Here is a 15,218-nt window from a genome sequence, read left to right as displayed (position 1 = left end):
AGGATAATGCAGTGCCATGTTCTTACCAACACAGAGCTGGAACAGGTTGGATGCTCCTCAGTGAGTTACTCTTTCACCTATGCACAAGGAGAGTTGAAGGTGGTGTCAAATTAATGAAACCTGAAGTCAGTGCCTGCAGTTCCAAAGGGTTTAACACTGATGTATACAGGTTGTGCTATGCACAGTTATTTCAGCTGTATAATATATATTTGGTATATATATATATACACACATATATACAAATATATATATATTTATGTATAAATATATTTGGCAACTATCAAGTATCTCTGTCTAGGCACTAATATAATAGAGAGCCCTGTTATAACTCAGTCTTACATGTTTCAAGCTGAAAAGCCACACCTCAAGCAGTAATGCCATGTTTAATGCAGGTGCATTGCTGACTTGCTCTTCTCAGCCCATTACAGATAAAGAAAAAATAAAATCTCCTGAAGGACTCACCACCTCCCTCCACCTGTGATGTTCATGGCATGATCTTTAACACTCCCCCAACATTAGCATGTGCTATTACATAGAAACTTGAGCAACACAGGAGTGCATCTTTCAGCACATGAGATTTCAATGCCTTCATAGCTCTTGTCATGGAACTTGCAGATACTGAAAAGCATCAGGCAACCCAAGGCACTTCTGGGGAGTTTTTATTTTTGTTTCTTCCCCCTACCCTTGATTGATTTTTTCTGTAGGAGTTTCATGAAGCAGCCCCAGCAATGACTCACAGAGCACAGACCACATCTACTGTTCAGACTCCTCCTTTTTATGGCAGAACAAGCAACCCAAGGTCCCCATTTCTCAATGTTTTAACATCCTGATGCATTATTGGAATAGATGCTGTTACAAGATTTTGTAGCTTAAGTTTACCTCTTGTTGCAGGTTAGCTGTTTCTCCCATGAGGAAGTCTTTCCCCTCTAACACAGCAGTGTTGCAATCCACTATGTTTTATTTTATTTATTATTTATTAATTTTATTTATTATTATTTTTTTTTTATTATTTTATTTTATTACCTGAACATGAGCATCAAAAATAGCATCTCAAGTGCCCACTAACACAGAGCTGGAAATAATCATGTGAGGCTTCTTCCTACTAAATAATAGTTCCCTTTTTGACCCCGTGCTCTACTCTTCCATGATGAAGACAACCAGTGGAAGCTAAGTACCAGCTGTATGGCTAACAGACAATTCTAATTTAGGCCAAGAATGACCTAAGAAACACTGATGCAAAAAAGAGATCACTGCTGGAGAAGTCACCAAGGGAGACTCTTAGAGAAAAGGTACTTTAAGAATGGAAAAGATGCCTAGTGTGCAAGAGGTTGAGTTGACTCAGAGCAGGGCACAAAAGTTGCCTTAGAGAGCTGAAAACAAACAAGCAGGTGTTTGTCCACAGCCAAAGCACCTCCTTCCCCTCCAGTGAGAGCTGCTTTCACTGTAACTCACCTGCTGAAATGGAGCCACCCACTAACCCCAGATGCTTTCATTTTATGGATCTGTTTTCCCGTAATCACCCACAGGTACACACTTTTCCCTGGGACAAAGGTAAGCAAGTGGAAGATAACTGGTAAACAGGGAGGTTAATTAACCCTTTCTTCCCAGCCACATTGGTTAACCAGTAAACAATATCCTTCTAACCCCAGAGGCAGCTGCAGCAGCATTGCTGTGACAGAGCTGTGTGAACTACCACATCTCCTCGGTGCTTGGAGGTTGTTGTTTGCTGTAGCAGAAGAAACCCTTTTGCTCCTCCCTTCCAGAAAAGAGTGGCTATCCTCTGTCCAAGTTCTGCCTTCTTTTATCATTTTTCCTCAATTTTATCTCTCTGCTATCTCAACTCAATCTTACTCGTTAATTTTATGTCAAGCTCTGCAGTTTCCAAAACCTCCATCAATCTGTACCATCTATCTGACCAGATTTATAAAGCCCTTTAATCCTTGCAAAGCCTTTCTGCCAGGCCACCAAAGGGACTGTTCTTGCAGCTGCCAGAACTGCCTTTCCTTCAGCAGCACAGTCCCACACAGCTTCCCCTCAACCTCACCATGCCCCAGGAAAAGGAGACAGAGGAAAGAATGACACGGGGAAAGAAGAAAACCTAAACTGCTGAAGGGAAAACCAGAGAAAGTGGGAATGAAGTAGGACAAAATAAATGAATGAATGAATGAAGATAGGAGGATAGAAAAGGCGAAAGAACAGGAAAAGGGGAAACTGAAGGGCAAAAATGAATGATGCCCTATCTCTCAAGGCTAGAGGTTTTCCCCAGCCCTGCCTGACTGCTGCACTTGGACCTGTCCTGCATATGCAGATTGAAGCTCCCAGATCACAGATGAAGTTTGGACTTTCTCGGTGCTCTGCAGAAGGGTTTATGTAATTTTTATGTAAGGTTTATGTAATGTTATACTTGCCACAGAAGATAACTGTATTTTATAGACTGTAGAGCATCTGGATGCATGGGTGAAGTCACCAAAAACCATGGATTCCAGTTACAATAAATAAACTCAAGACTGCATTCACTGAAGAGGTTTCACAGACTTCAGCTGAAGCTGGAAAAGAGGTGTTTCCAACTGAAAAAAATTTGTAGCTAGCTGCTTAAATTCACCTGTTTTTACTAAACCAAGACTCTACAGATAGGTGAATACCTTAATGACCACAGAGCTGGTTTGAATGGCTTTGCTTCTCCTGATCTTAATTGTGTTTGCTGTGGACACCTGGATCAGGAAACAGAGCCCAGGGCTGGGACCTTGAGAGAAAAAGCCCTGGAGAGCCCAGCTCTGACATGTTAGGAGAGATCCAGCCAAGAGCAGGAGCAGGTCTTTGATTTCTAAACACACATAGGAGAGTGCCATTCTTTTTGTTCTGCTAGTGAGCAGAGTCTCCCAGTTCTGGTCCTTCATGTGTCTAAATATTAATTTTCCTGGGCAGAATCTGCTCATTTTCAGACTAATACAGTTGCCCTAGATAGTTTTTTGCAGCAGATATTTTTTTTTTTTTTTTAAAGAATGAAATGTGGACTGCTTGATTTATTTCAGAATATTTCCTTCTCCTTCACAGGCCAGTTTCCAGATACATGAATGATCCCCTGACCTGTGCTCTACCTGCTCTGCACCAAGAGCTCTGTTCTCTGCCACAGCATTGCCCTTCCACCCTGCTTCTGGATCACACCCTCAGCATCATCCCATTGTCCCTGCAGCTTTTCTGGTTTGCACCTGCCTCCTGGCCCTTCCCCTAGGTACCAGGTAAGAAACCTGCCAGTGCTTGACCTCCCACACCAACAGGGCTTACATTTTCCAGGTTACCACTTGGAAGCACAAAGTGACATGGGAAGAAGAGGTACCCAAGATCTATGGATTTCAGCCTACTTCTTAGACTCTGATTCCTCTGATGAGCACTGCCAGAGGGACATTGACTGAAGTAAGAATTTCTCATCTTTAGGATCCCATGAAATCTGCCTTCCCATGTTTGTGTAGCTCTGACCCCTCTGGTTGTTTTGGGAGCCTTTGCTGTGTCAGCTTGCCAAAACAGCACTTCTCTTATGAGCAATTCCTGTCACTTTCTGCAAAACCAGGGTCAAATTGACACTCAGGCAATGAACCTGCACCAACCTTTCACAGACCTTTACAACCCAAAAAGGAGCGGAGACCAGCATCAGTTTGGGTGGTAGATGGTACCTTCAAAGGGTTGGATGGGTCCTGCAGGGGTGAAATGCCTTCCCCAGTGATGGGATTGAGATCCCAGCTCACTGGATTCCAGCTCCTTGCCGTGATCTCAGCCTGTCAGAAACCCCAGTCCTTCCTGAAGCCATCAGTCTGTGTGCTGCTGCCCCTACCAAGCCACAGCAGCTCCCCTAAAGGGTGGCTCAGCAGCAGTTCAGGCTGCCTGGACAGAGACCCTGCTGCCTTTGCTAACTGAGGCAATCCAAAGGCAACACGGTAGATCAAGTCCTGTCAATCCTTGCAAGAGAGAAACACTTGCTCTTCAAACCTGAGCCTCAAGGCTTGTGAAACAAAGGTACCCTTTAATAAAATAGGATTAATGAGCTGGAAAGGTACACAGTAAAGGGAAAGAAACAACTCCTCTATTTCACACCCCAATCCAACCAAATATTGAGATGGTAAGATAAAATCATGCTGTTTACTCACTACTTTAAAAGCTCTGTTCTCCCTGGATGCAGTCACCTTCAGCCAGTGACACCAAAAGAAGGCACTTCTGCCTGGTGCTCTTGCCCCTTATTCCTCAAGAGTTCCAGAAGGAGGGACTCCAAAAACAAGACCGGTCACACAGAGCTGAGTGGGAGCAAGGCTTCATATATGGGAGTGGTCAGAAGGGGAGGGTGATGTAATGAAGCCCTATCTTTGACCAGTGAAGGCATGCCACCCTTCCCCCTCCCTGTCCCTGAAGAATTGCTGGCTCACAGGGCAAGATGAGAACAGAGTGGTCCAGCACTTTCCGTGCCGTACTTTCTCACGGTAAAGGGAACAGCGTAGAGGGTGGGGAGCAAGCAAAGATCAGAGTAGGATGGAGACAATACTTTGATGTTAGGTAGTCCCAGGAGTGAATCTTGTACTGGCAGAGATGTTTCTTTTCTTCATGCAATAAACAATTCTCTGCCAAGTTACTGGTTTCCCCTGGCACAAGTCCTGACAGGGAGGACACTCTCTACACTAGAGCACTGGTGACCCTATACCCATCTTGACAGAGAAAATCCCATTCCTGCACTCTTCCAGTTGGCTGATGTGGGAACACTGCCCAGCTCCATGGCTTTAGGGGCTGAGAGCTCTGTAGAGCAGAAGAAATGTACGTCCCATAAATGGTGGTGTCTAGGACACTGATCTGGGAAGCTCTTGAGAGGCACATCCTGCCCTTCTCCATCAGAGGAAATCTTGAACCCTGTGAATGGAGAGGAAATCTCTCAAGGATGTACCACTGCTGTCCAAAGGGAAAAGAATTAATTTTTGACTTCCTTCATTTCAGTTTTGTTGATTGTTCACTGAAGGGTTTGTTTGACCATGAAAAGCCACATCAGGCATTAGGACAAGGTTTGCCTAATTCAAAGGTTATAAAGAATCAGTTGGGTACCTCTGTGATTGCTGTATAAACTGAGAGTCCAGGTCTAATAAAAGGTTTCTGTGTGCTCTCAGATGAGGCAATTGGGAAAGGCAGGAGCCAGTCCAGGCTTTCACAAACAGAATTACTGTCCTCTACCAGGAACTGCACCAAGATCCACAGGATCATGCAACAGCAGCCAAAAAAATACTACCAGCTCTGAGAACCAAAACCTTACAGGTTCCTGACAGGAACCTCCATGGGTAATTCTCAGATTTGGGTGGGGGAGGAAGATGTGTGAATGACTCTTGCAAGAAGGGCTGCTTGTGCAATGCATAGTGAACTGGAGAACACCAGTGCCTTTAGCCCTTCACAGGTTATTTTTTTCAGTCAGAGATGTTCCCTGTCCACACAACACAGTGACATCTCAAGTAAAGGAGCTATCCCTGTGCACTGTAAGGAGCATTCCTGTGCACATCACAGTCTGAGTCTCTCTTACCCTGAGGAATGGGTCTGCTTTGATAGTGTAAAGAGAGCAGATACACAACTGAGACCCCCTTTTAACTGCCAGGAATGCTGCCTAAGAGACTTTTTCAGATACAGGACAAACTATCTCTCTCTTACAGATGTAAGATTTGCTCTACTATATTTGCACTCTCCTGCAAATTACAGAATCTCAATAAACTGTTCCCTCTTGCTCTTTTTGAGGGGTGGTGGTGGTGGTTTTGTAGCTATTGGGAATGAAACAGAAACAATTAACATTGAGTTCTTCTGTTATCCAAACAAGAATCTGCACCCAACAGGTATTTTTCAGTACAACTGCAGCAGACCTCATCCATCCTAAGGAAAGCTCCCCACTTGTTCAAGGTGCAACATGTTTTTTATAGGATTGTTTGGAGACAATACAAACATGCTGGGTGGGTGACAGAGTAAACTCTAACCAAATTGCAAGCACAAAAAGGAAGAACAGAGTCATGACAGGTACCTTCCCCTATTCCTTCACTCCTACTCAGGGTAAGAGACAGACACACAGGGGAGACTGTGTGAAGCTGCCTACCAAATATGAGCCTCCAGTACTTTCTGCATCTACAGGAAGATCTCCAAACTCCATAACCTGTCCAGACTGCTGGATTCTTGTCATCATCACCACAAAAAAATTCACTACTTAACAGCATTTTAAAGCTACTACCAGGGCCAGGGAGCTTTATAGGCCTACATGATAAAAGTATTCATATCCCCACTTGAGAGACAGGGCTTCAGAGCAGGTCAGTGCCTGGGCTGGAATAGGGAATCTTCCTCTCAGATTCCTTAACCATGTTCCTAGACATCACCTTTCTTCCCTGTCACATGCCTGAAATCCAGAGGCAGCTGGAAGTGCCAGGTGCAGAGGCTGACACTGATCACTGCACTGTGCCTAGAGCTCCATGGGATGTTGTGCTCAGCGTTCCTCACGGCTTCGGTGTCTCCTCCACTGTAAACAGGAAATTAATAAAACGTGAAGATAGCACCCTCCATCTCCTTGTGAAAGAAGACAGCAGATTAGACTGCACAAGAGGAGCTGGGAGGAAGTTAAAAGTGTTTGGCACTTAATAGAAAACTTGCAGATTATTACAGAAAGTTGTTGGGTAACTAATCACTGTTAAAGTCTAACCTAAGCAAGAGGGCCCTAAAACCAGAGCACAGACTTTCCCAGCAAGAGCCAAGGTCCACTTCCCATTCTGCTTAAGAATCAATGGGACTTGGAGATGGGAGGATCAGAAGTTATTCCTGGACATGAATGAACACTGACCCACGGAGATCTGTGTGTGCAGCCCACCCAAACTCTGCCTCATGAGAGCTGTGCTTCTCAGGAAGCCTCACAACTTCTTGTTCCTTTCTCAGCAGCCTCTGTTGAAGGATCAGCTCTACTGGTCTCAGAGCAACAAATGAAATCTCTCAGCATAAAATTCAGCACATCCTGGTAAGGCAGAATCTGTCCTGGGTTACCTTGGGACCACATGGCAGGGTCAGGGTAGCAGCCTCTCAGAGAGGGACAGGGCACAGCAGCAGTGCAGCCATCCCCAAATCTGTTATCCCTGCTTGTCAAGCTGCTTACCCAGCCCTGGGGCTGCCTTCTGCCAGCACTGCAGGGCCACAGCTCCCAGAGTGGTGGGAATCAACCCAGCAAGAGCCACTGATGGCTGTTAGGTGCTGTGAGGGAAGAAATCCCAGAGTCCCTGAGCAGGCTGTGGATGAAGCTCTAATTTGCACTGGGTGGGCAGGGGCTGTGCACATTCTGGCTACATTACTGCTACCTTCAGGGGGAAAACCTATCTCAGGGATGAACACCCAGAAGCAAGAGTTTCATGAACCTTTACACAGGGACCCCTTTCCCAGCTGTTGGGCTGGTGAGGAGGGTGCTCAGCAGCCATACAAATAGTTCATGTAGCACTACACAGGAAAGGTGCACACCATGCAAGACTCCTCACGCCCTAAATGACAATCTGGATGTACAACTCTTTCATTGCAGTGGTTCTCAGCACTTCATACTCTCTGGGGCTGCTCCCCAGAACAACAGCTTCAGGTAATAAATGAATTCTTCTTTCTAAAGAAGTCACTCACTGCAGATCCAATACTGCCTTAGTGCTTCAGGCTCACATTTAGTCAAGCTAAGGTTTAGGCAACACAGTTTGTGTCTGTGTGGCCATTTGCAACCCATCAGTTTAGACCTTAGGAGAGAAACACACAGCACAGGTTCAGCCTTGGTGCACACCACAAGCTCTAGGCCACATGTGGGATGGGCACTGCTGTACAATGGGACAGGCTCCTCTCACAGCCCATCACAGCAAGCAGCTGAGCATGTTCAGTTTCCAGCAGCCCAAGGCTGTACACTGAAATCCCTGGGTGACTCTGTGCTGTCCAGAAAGGGCAGTCACAAAGTTCCTACAAAAGAAAACTCCAGAGACAGGAGCCTGTCTTGACTGGCCTCTGCATGCAGAAATCCAGCAGGTTTGGAGCTTGCAGCATCTCCTTCTCTGGGCAGAGCATACCACAGGACTGAGGAAAGAATAGGTGCCCAAACACCACCCAGTCTCCTGTCCTGACAGATGCCACATGCTACCAGGAGAACAGATCAGAGGAAAGAGTCCCAGTCTCCTTCAGGGCTTGTTTGTTTAGGTGCTGCAAAGGGCACCAGAAATGGCCATTTCCTTATGAGAGATCAGAATCACAAACCTCTGCCTCAAAGCACTTGGAACCTGTGTTGGAAAGTGTGAGGAGGCCAGCTGGGCTGGAGCAGAGGCTGGAGCAGCACGGCTCTGGGAGCACACAATGGCTTTGGGAGGAGCACACAAGCTGCAGGGGCCGGACACACAGCCCTGCACAGTGACCAGCCCTGCACAGGAGCTCAACCCCTGCAGCTCTCCCCCTCCATAGCACACACAGGGGCTGCTCAGCCTGTACATCACAGCCTCTCCTGGCCGGGATGGGGCAGGAGCTGGTGCCCTCCCATCTGCTGAGCCCACACCTGCTCCTGTTCCCACTGCCATGGGAACCACAGATGGCTCTGCCATGTTTCCACCTGATCTCTGGGGAAGGCTTGGATTGTTTGCCCAACGTGCCAGGGCTGTGATTACCTGGCAGAGTGGGCCAGTCACACCTGCATGGCACAGCACAAAGCTGCTTAAACCCCCCTCTATCGACCTGAGCCCCTTGACCCCCAGACCTTCCCAGAGAGAAATGGCAATGCACTCTCAAAGATCAGGGTGTGTCCCACAGGAGAGAGGAAGGCTACTACAAACACAGACACCTCCTAAATTTTGAGAGCCACAGCAACCATTGCCATCAGGCACAACTGGACTTTTGCAGGGGGATAGAGTGGTCTTCCCTGGGAAAGGCTCTCACCTTCCCCTGCAGATAGAGGCAAAAGGGCTTCCCACAGGCTGGAGCAATGTTCCTACTCTTCCCCCTCCCCACATCAGCCAACAGCTCTGGCCCTCCGATGCTGTGGGAAGAACCATTTTCTGACAGCTCCCACCTTGTCCCCTCACAGTTGTCCCATAGCATTGAGGAAAAGGAACAATTCGTGCTGAGGTCAGCCTGATGTGCCATGGGGGTTTGGGGGAAACAGACCTTGGGGTTTAACAGGGCTGCTCCCCTGTGAGAGCTCCCCCAGCCAGAAATGAACCTTGAACTCCAGCAGGGCAGGACAGAATTGTGCAGAGACAGAAGACTAGATAAAAGAGATTATCCTTTTATAGATATGGATTTTTTTTTTTTTAATAGAGCAGGAAGGAGCAGGAAAGAGAGGCAGAGTCCAGAGCCTGGCCTGACTGTTCAGATCTGAGGCTACCAGAAATGCTGGCTGCTCTTGAAAAGGCTTCCTGACTCTCCCCATGCCACCCTTGCTGCCTTGCTGGCCTCTGCCACAGAGATCCCACCAGCCTCGAGCTAATTTGGGCTCATGGGTGAGGACACAGAAACACAATAGAGACAGGAATGAAAAGCAGTGGGGAGGATCACACCCAGGAGACTTATTCTTATCAAAAACCAACAGTATATCAAAGGGGATGTGTGAAGACAGGGAAGAGCCTTTTGTAAAAGCCACAATTGAATCAAATCCTGCAGTTCTACAATGCTGCAGTTTTTACATTCTCCTGGGATGAAGACTGCCCCAAAGGGTGACCCCTGTGCCAGGCCAGGCCATGGCACACTGAGCAGTCACACACCCACGGCACAGCCGCTGTTTGCCCTGTGCATGTGCTTTTTAATGACAGCTTTTATTTGCAAAGCATCTCTTACAGAAAAGACAAATTGCATTACTCTCAGCTTATTAAAATCACACTCAGATTTTCTCAACTGCTAATTACACCCAGGCAGCAGTGGCAGTGTAATTAAAGCTGGGATGGAGGTTTGGGGATCCAGTTGTCACACAACCCCTTCCTGTGCTGGGCTCAGCTGAGCCCTGCCCAAGCCCTGGTCTTGGTGAGACCCAGGCACAGCCCTGTCATGCCACAAGAGAAGCTGATGTAGGTAAGGCCAAGCATCTCCTCAGCACAGGGGAGGGGGCACCCTGCTCCAAACCTCCCCAGTTACAGCTGGGCACCCACCCTGACTCTCTGCAGGGGCTGGGGAAGGGATACGTGTGGCATTGGGGTGTTACTGAGGTGTGGGGAGTGAAAGGGGATTTTCCCCTGTTTCTGGTGCTAAATAACTGCAATAAATCACATTAGCTGTCTAAGCCTCCATTTCCTTAAAGCAGAACAGAGATTTTGGGCTTCCCTGCTAACTAAGCAATTCTGGGAACAAACCACAGAATGGACTCTTGCTGGTACCCAAACAATTTAAAGCCTGACTGTGGCACACAACAGACCTAGGAGTGATTACACAGGGGAAGGTGTGAAGCCCTAGAAACCGAGTTCCAAAGATCTGAGAGACAGCAGTAAAAGAGCTTACAGACCTGTGAGGAGCTGGGGGCCCGCTGGAGAACCAACTGTGCCTCTGCAACACATGGTCTTGGCAGAAGGGCCACCACAGGTGTGCAAACAGCTGTGTGGACAGCACAGCAAGCACCTGCCCTGAGCTCAGGCACCTCAGAAACAGAGCTCTCAGGGCTCAGCACCAGGTAAGCTTTGGGTAAGTGGGTACTTAACCCCAGCACTGGCTTCCTGCTGCCAAGGGGATGCTGTGGAGAATATCACCTCCAGGAAGATGGAGTGCTAATTAGGGAAAGCAGATAAAGACTGTGGCTCTTTCAAGATGAGTTTCCTTCCCACTGAAATCCTCACAGTTTCAGTGCTCAGCAGGATGCAAACACATCCTTAAATGATTTCCTGGAGCCTAGTTTCAAAGATCAGTCCCTTCAAAAAGCAGGAACATGCCAAGATCAATAGCAGACCCAGGAGAGCTCGAAGCATGCCAGCTCCAAAACCACCAGGCTTTCACTACAGCCAGTGACCTACCAGATGCTAAGGGGCACTGCTACCTTTTTGTGTTTGAAAAGGCTACCAAGGCTTCCTAAGCAATCAGCCTCACTTAAGTACCAAGGGAATAAAAAAAACAGTAGGAAAATTTACATTTCAGAAACAGCACGATGTGCCTGTGCAATATATCCTGGAGAGGCAAACCCACATACAGAGTTCACAAACAAAGAGGAGCAGAGCTCACAGATACTGGATGTGATCCCAAGAACAAAGATATGCTCATCTGCTCCTTGAATAGTTTTACTACCCATTCCCTAAGGTCACTAACAGGATGTCCTGGGAAGCAGCTATCAGGTGATCATTTTTAATCCAATACAAGTTAAAAGAGGGGAATAAATGATCAAAACTTCATGTGGGAAAAACTGAATGGGGTGTCCTACAGATGCCAGGAACATTCAGTATGTTTCCTTGGGGCCCAGGAATGAAACAGTAAAGACAACATATGGTGCTAGCAAAAGACATCAGGAAAATTTCAGCTGTGGAAAACTTGAAAACATCTGTGAAACAGAGCAAATAATAGCTAATGAAATTCAATATAGGGAAATATGTAATGCTTGGCTGTGAAAAGCCAACATGAAGGATAGATATATATTGATGGGTTTGAGTTAGAAGCTCCTTACACCACCATTAAATCTCTTACAGAGATCTGGGGGGAAAATGCAGCAAGAAGGAAGCAAGAATTTGTTAGCTCCTGATTCATTGGCTCTTATTTAAAGCCTATAAACGAAACTGGGTCTGTAAAGAGGAAGAGTATTCCTTTGAAAAGGATAAAGAGGACAGAGGCAGAGTTAAGAATCAAAGCTGGCAAATCAAGCTACAGCTATGGAAACTTTTGAAAAAAATAACTTAGTACAAAGAACTTACCTAAGAAATGATATAACAAAGATTATGCCCAACACACTGAAAAAGAAGGTGTTTTCAGCCTAGGGTGTTCACTCAAGTACAGCTAACTGCAGCTCTCTTGGAATTGCATTGAAATCTGTCCAAATAGGAGAATTCCAGTCAGAGGTTATTATTTTCATCCCTTAAAACACGTGTGCAGCGTTAGAGCACGGCGCAGGAGCACAATGCCTGAAAAGCAGAGGCAGGATTCCCAAGAGCTTCAATCCTTCCTGTCCCTACCTGGAGCCTCCGGCAGCCTCATGTCACCTGGAGCCTCCGAGCAGAGTCACTCCCTCCATCCCAGTCACACCTGCGCGCTGCGGTCCTACCTGGAGCTAAGTGGGATTTTCCATGCGGGCGGTTCGGCATCTCAGGGGTCCTCCCAGCACATCCCTGCCTGGCCCAGGGAGAGGAGAGCGTGTTCTCCAGAGCAGCCGGGCTGTTCCCCTGTGGGTGAGAGGCTGGGTCAGTCCCCGTTCTTGTGCTGGGCACTAGATGGCACAGACGGGAGGCGCTGCCAGGGGAGCCCGGGCTGGGCGGGCCGCACCCGGGGCTGCCGCTCGCCCAAGGCGGGCTGCTGCCATGGGGAATGCGCTGCCAGCAGCAGCATCCCACGGGGCAATCCCCTCCGTGGGGTGCCCCCGCTGCCCTGCCCTGCCCTGCCCTGCCCTGCTGCACCCCTCACATCCCGTCCTGTCCAGCCAAAGCGCCGCCTGTGCTGCAGGGAAGCCGGATAGCCCGGCAAGGGCTGTGGCATCCATGCCCCTGCCTCCTGGATCTGCTACTCCTCACCAAGCTCAGCTTCACTGAATATACCTGGTTCACAGAGCAGCCCTATATTTGGCTCAAACAGCGTCAAAAAGAGGGCAGAAATCCTCCCTGGGAGGGTCTATCCTGCTTCACTGTGAGGCTGCACCTTGGTCATCAGCCCCGGGACAATAAATGGCATCTGATACCTGGAGCTTGGAGAGAGACAGCGAGGGTCAGGTACCAAATCCCCCTGGGTTCAGGCCAGTTCTGGGGAGCCCACCCCAGCACCTTTCTTCTGCCCTGTGGGATGATGGCACAGAGGAGGGAAGCACTTAGTCACTGCTCTTAAAGCATTTGTCACAAGGCAGCTCCTCTAAGGCAGCTCATTCTTCCTCCTGATTCTCTTCCTTTTCAGCACTGCTGCCTGCAATCATTGAGGCAAGACCTGCACTCCAGAGCCTTCCCATCCTCATCTTCCTCAATTTCTTTAAGGTGTGGATGAAATTCCTCACCAATGAACTGTGTGGACTGACGCAATGAGGCAAACATGGGCTAAGCCACACAAAACTGCTGTGGTAAGCACAGAAATGGCCAAAGCACTTTCCATGGTGACAAAAAAATAAGGATGGGAAGGTGGAAGTTTGTATGTTGGCCTCTGCTGTTCTGACATTAGAAATTCACTTTACTTCAAAGGTTAGCACAGTTAATGCATCTGCTGAAGATGACAGGCTCTGACAGCCTGCCTGGAACGGCTCCGGGCACTGAGGAGAGCAGCAAGCTCTGAGCACAGGGCACAAGTGGCACACGTGGGTGCTATCCAAACCAAACCTGAGTCTGGCAAAGCCCAAAAGAGCTTTTGTGCTGAGCAGCTCAGTGATGCCAGGTATTAATGACCCAGACAAGTCTCCAAGGAAAAGCCTGTTTGCTTTTCCAGCAGCACTACCCTTTCCTGTCTGTCTGCTCGTGGCACTGCCCTACAGACTGCAGTGGGGTCAGGGATCACCTGGGTCAAACCCCACAGGGGGAATTCCTTGGGGTGTTGTAGGTGGGAGACAAAACATAATTCAGATGCCTGCACTGTAAAATCCAAATTCATCCATGGTGTAAACAGGGCAGTAGGTCAGCTTTGCTCAGTGGCTCTTATCTTTTAAAGGCTGGAGTGGCCTGGGCAAAACCTGGAAAGAGACTCATTCTACATCCTGGGGACAGCTCCACTGCAGCGGCTGAGAAGTACAGAACAGCCAGAGAAGCCCCTTCCACACTTGGGCTCTCACTGACAGACTTGGAGACTTGCTTCTGATCAGCCATCTAAATCAAAATGCTGGGTCACTGGTGTGTAACAACCTGGCTCTGGAAGAGAAGAAAATGCTCAAAAAAGCTTTTATGCTTCAATTCCCACTCCAAGTTCTGCTTCTTGTACTTCTCAAACATTTGGGGTTTTTTAGACAAGAGATGTCTTTTTATCTTTGGATATAAATGGAGAAAAAATAGTCAAACTGAAAAGAAATAAAAACAGTTGGTCATTTTTCCAGGCCTCCCATGAACTGTAAACACATTTTAAGAAGTGCTGACATCTCTGGAGAACATGAAACTCTTAGTCAGGGAGGCCATCCTCCTCATCAGAAGGACATCTAATGTGTCATGTGCTGGCTGGACTCGCTTCCAGTGCTGGAGAGCAGCACTTCCATGCACTGTGTCTGCTGTGGTCACACTGCACAGCCTGGCCTCCAGTGCTCCATACACTCCCTCCAGGGCCTGTGGTTGCTCTCAGTGGTTTAGAACTGCTTGCTAAGATGCTTAGACTCAGCATAATCTGTGCATTTAGTGGTTTCAAATTCCAAAAGAAGCTTAGCAGCACCAGGTGCTGCCTTCAGCCTCTCCTGCATGGGCTTAAGACGGTCTAATTCTTTTATGAAACCATAATTCCAGCCCAGAGCTTTCAACTGGGGAACTTCTAAGCCAGGTTTTCTAAAAGCTCTTCAGAAATATTTTTATGATACACACACACCAAAAAAAAAAAAAAAAAGGATTCCAGATGGATGTATTATAAGATCAGACATTTCTGCCTCTTAAAAGCTGGAAATGCAAGAGCCCCATGGCAAGGTACATTTTAAGTCCTTGCAAGGCTTTCCTCCAATGTTACTCCTGTCTTAGATCAGCTTCTTAAATGGTCCAATGTATGGTAATGCCCAGAGAGGTCCCAGGGCCTTCCCTTACATGTCCCATCAACCTTGTGAAAGCATCCACAGGCAAGAGGCACCTCTGTGCTCCAAACAGGCAGGTGGCTGAACAGAAAAGCACCTTGGGACCACAGGCTGCCCCTGGAAGTGTCACTTGCCAGCACTTGCTTCGTTAACTGCATTGCTCTGCTATTTTTTTAACTCTACTGCTCCCCTTTACAGGCTGATCAGAAGCACAAGGTGTTAAAAAGGAGATCTCCTGCTGCTCTCCCCTTCCTTCCTCTGGAGGGTTTCCCAAGGGTCTTGTGTGTCTGCCAGGGGAAAGCAGAGGGCTGGGAAGGACAGAAAAGGTGTTTGGAAATCACACATAGGTCCAGGTGGCAGTGGAGAGCTGCAAAAG

The 15,218-nt window shown here is 47.7% G+C and overlaps 1 protein-coding gene across 5 annotated transcripts in view; it reads right to left on the bottom strand.

Annotated features, from left to right (window-relative positions):
- Positions 1-12,351, bottom strand: part of GGT1 (gamma-glutamyltransferase 1) — a 29,514-nt gene extending 17,163 nt beyond the window's left edge. Inside the window, exons 1-2 of one of the 5 annotated variants that reach the window (XM_015644008.2) lie at positions 4,143-4,302; positions 27-77 (exon numbers count right to left, since the gene is read on the bottom strand). The gene's annotated coding sequence lies outside the window, so the exon portion shown is untranslated. Of the gene's footprint in view, positions 1-26; positions 78-4,142; positions 4,303-11,870; positions 12,057-12,128; positions 12,147-12,217 lie in introns of those variants that run through there. The other 4 variants (XM_015644006.2, XM_015644010.2, XM_015644007.3 and 1 more) reach the window with 4 other exon arrangements.
- Between the last annotated feature and the right edge of the window lie 2,867 nt (positions 12,352-15,218).

Source organism: Parus major, chromosome 15, assembly GCF_001522545.3.
Source record: "Parus major isolate Abel chromosome 15, Parus_major1.1, whole genome shotgun sequence".
Classification (NCBI taxonomy): Eukaryota; Metazoa; Chordata; class Aves; order Passeriformes; family Paridae; genus Parus; species Parus major.
The sequence above is the reverse complement of the archived record's forward strand: the minus strand, read 5'-3'. Positions and strand labels throughout refer to the sequence as shown.